The sequence below is a fragment of the Nestor notabilis genome, unplaced genomic scaffold (genome assembly GCF_000696875.1).
Source record: "Nestor notabilis isolate BGI_N333 unplaced genomic scaffold, ASM69687v1 scaffold7312, whole genome shotgun sequence".
Lineage (NCBI taxonomy): Eukaryota > Metazoa > Chordata > Aves > Psittaciformes > Psittacidae > Nestor > Nestor notabilis.
Genome location: NW_009919581.1, coordinates 6,032 through 8,762, shown reverse-complemented (window position 1 = coordinate 8,762; position 2,731 = coordinate 6,032).

Here is a 2,731-nt window from a genome sequence, read left to right as displayed (position 1 = left end):
CCCCCCCCCCCGTTAATAGCAGGTACTTTAACTAACATTTTGATTGCTTGGTCATCAGTATAGAGAAGCACTTCTGCAATGATTTGCACCATCTCTGATCATCCTAGACAATCTTGTATCTTTAGCAAACTTCCTTATCTCACTGTATCCATCCATCCTTCCCTCTCTCCCTTCTTCAGGCCATTTAGGAATGTGCTATGTTTTCATTCCTGCAGAGACCATGAACAGATTGATCAGGCAAAACTTCCATTTGGAAAAGCCTATTTTGTCTCTTCCCTAATACATCACATTTATCTCGAGATCTCCAACATCTGTACTTTGCTATAGTTTCTCCCATTTTTATCTAGTTCAGACATCAGGCTCCCCACTCTGGAGCTTTTCAGACTGTGCCGTGGAGTCATTAAAAAATGCTGCTAATAATCTGGTATCATGTTTGCCAAAGGCCGGTTAAATGAAAGGTTATGCTCTCATCCTTCTGCTTTTTGGGCACTCTTGGTGGGTACCACCTGATCAGAGTAATTTGCGCTATTCCTTTTAGCAGGCTGTTGGAAAACCTTCCCTGTGGTGTTTCAGGCTCTGTAGCCTGGTTCACTATCACCCATGCCTGTGGGGGACCATGGTGTCAACTTCAGCTTAAGCAAACGAACTGTGGAGGCTTGGCTTCTCACTGCCATGCTGGTGGCATAAATACCAAAAAGCCACTATTATGACATGGAAAAAATGCTCGCTATTCTAAGATACATGGATGAAGGTAAAAACCTGCCTGGGTCAAAGACATTCAGTTCAGTTCTTCTTATCTGTATGAAACATAAAGTCATGGCATATGTCTTTGGGCACTGGTTTCATCCAGCCCCGGTTTACCTAGGTGCTCGTTGTGTGACTCCATCCTCTCTGCCAGCATGTGACAGGGGATGCTTGTGCTCACCAGTTCATTGACAACCACTATTAAGTCATCCAAGATGTCCATCTGGTGTCTCTGAAGTACCAAAATCCCCTCAATCCCCTGGGAGACCCGGTGAGCTTTAGAGGGTGCTGGGCAAGCCAGAAGAGCATACCCCCTGTGGCTGTTAGCTCCTGGCACAGGTAGAGGCAGGATGCAGGCAGGGACTACCACAAAGCCCCCAGGTGCCCCCCGCTGCACTCAGTGTTTTTCTGTATCAGTGCCATGCACAGCACAGGGATGTGCCATTTTTATGTCCCTTTCCTTCATACACCTGCAGCAGAGGAACCAATTGATCCAGAGTTGACAGCGTGTTCTCAAAAGCCATTAGAAATTCAACCCATTTCCTAGTAGCACCTTGCTCTCATTTAAGGTTCTAATTTGTCCTTATTGCCTTAAGGTGTGGAAACGACTGGTGGTTGAAGGGTGATTACGGAGGAGGGAATCAAGCAGTGGTCTTGCTTTGGAAAAAGCCTGTAAGACAGAGCTGTGCAGCTTATGGAGGAAGACTTTGGAGTGACTACTGCTCCAGGACAGAAGTGGGAATTACTCATCACAGGGGAGAACAAGGCAAACCTAGAGGCAGAACATTTAGCTTTATCCTTAGGAAAGTGCTTGTAAGTAATATGAAGTGATGCAGCAAGGAACCACACTGCCTTTACCATATCAGTGCCCATGCCTGTACTCATGCTCTCACCCCTGGTGACAGCAGCTCTCCAGCCTCGCTGCGAAGCAAGTGCACGTAGACTGAAAGAGCTGATCCTGTAAAGAAAAGGTTTTCAGGAGACGTGGCAGTTCGTGCTACTCAAAGTGACAATTGCTGACAACCGGGTATGTCTGAAATTGCCACATGGCCTACAGGAAACTGGGAGCAGGAGGTGTTCTTACTGGCAAGATCTGTGGCTGTCACCGGTGCCTCCTGCTCACAGGCAGCTTCAGCTGCGAGGAGGTTTGCTGAGATTTGTGGCGCACCCAAACCAAGCAAGCATGGGCGGGTGGGGGAATTACCATCAATTGGTGCTGGCTCAAGCGTGAAAAGGAAGTTTGACAGCAGAAGCCAAGTAAGAGCGCAGAAACTTGTAGCTGGGTGGAAGCAGCGTGCAAAGGAGGAGACTTAAACTGGAAAAGGGATGGTGCAAATGCAAGGAACAACATAAACCTTGCTGGCTGGTGGAGGAACGGTCTAACATCAACTTTGAGAACCAGCTACCAGAATATAGAAATTCATTCTAATTATCCTTCGCAGTCCTCCTCATCCCTTTCCCTGCATTCTGGATAGTGTCAAAAAAACCCCCAGGGTTTTTGCAGGGGAATGCAAAGCACAATTGCCTTGAGAATGACTTTACCAGATGATTGCTACGGTGGAGCAAAGCAATCAAGGGCTTTGGTCCCTTCTATTGCTACCTCACTGAGCTGTCCCATGCATGGTCAACAAGGGGACTTTTTTGCCCTTTCAAGCATCCTGCCCAGCACAGGTGCTGTGAACTGCACAGAGAAGGTGAACATGGGGCACTGCAAAGTCATCCAAAACAGAAAGTGAAATCTTTCTTCAAGCAAGTTGCTTTCCCTTGCTTTGCTTTGAGAGGAAAGGGACAATTAAACTCCTGGCTCCTTTTTGGGTGTTGCCATAGCAACTGAGGTGGCCCTGGCTTCTGCTGCCTGGAGAGCATCACCTGGGTACCATGGGATGGGTGCAGGAGGGGCCACACGGAGGTGCAGACAGGCCCAGCATCTCCTTCATAGGCATCATGGGACAGTATTGCACTCGAGGGGAATAAAAAAAGCCAGAAC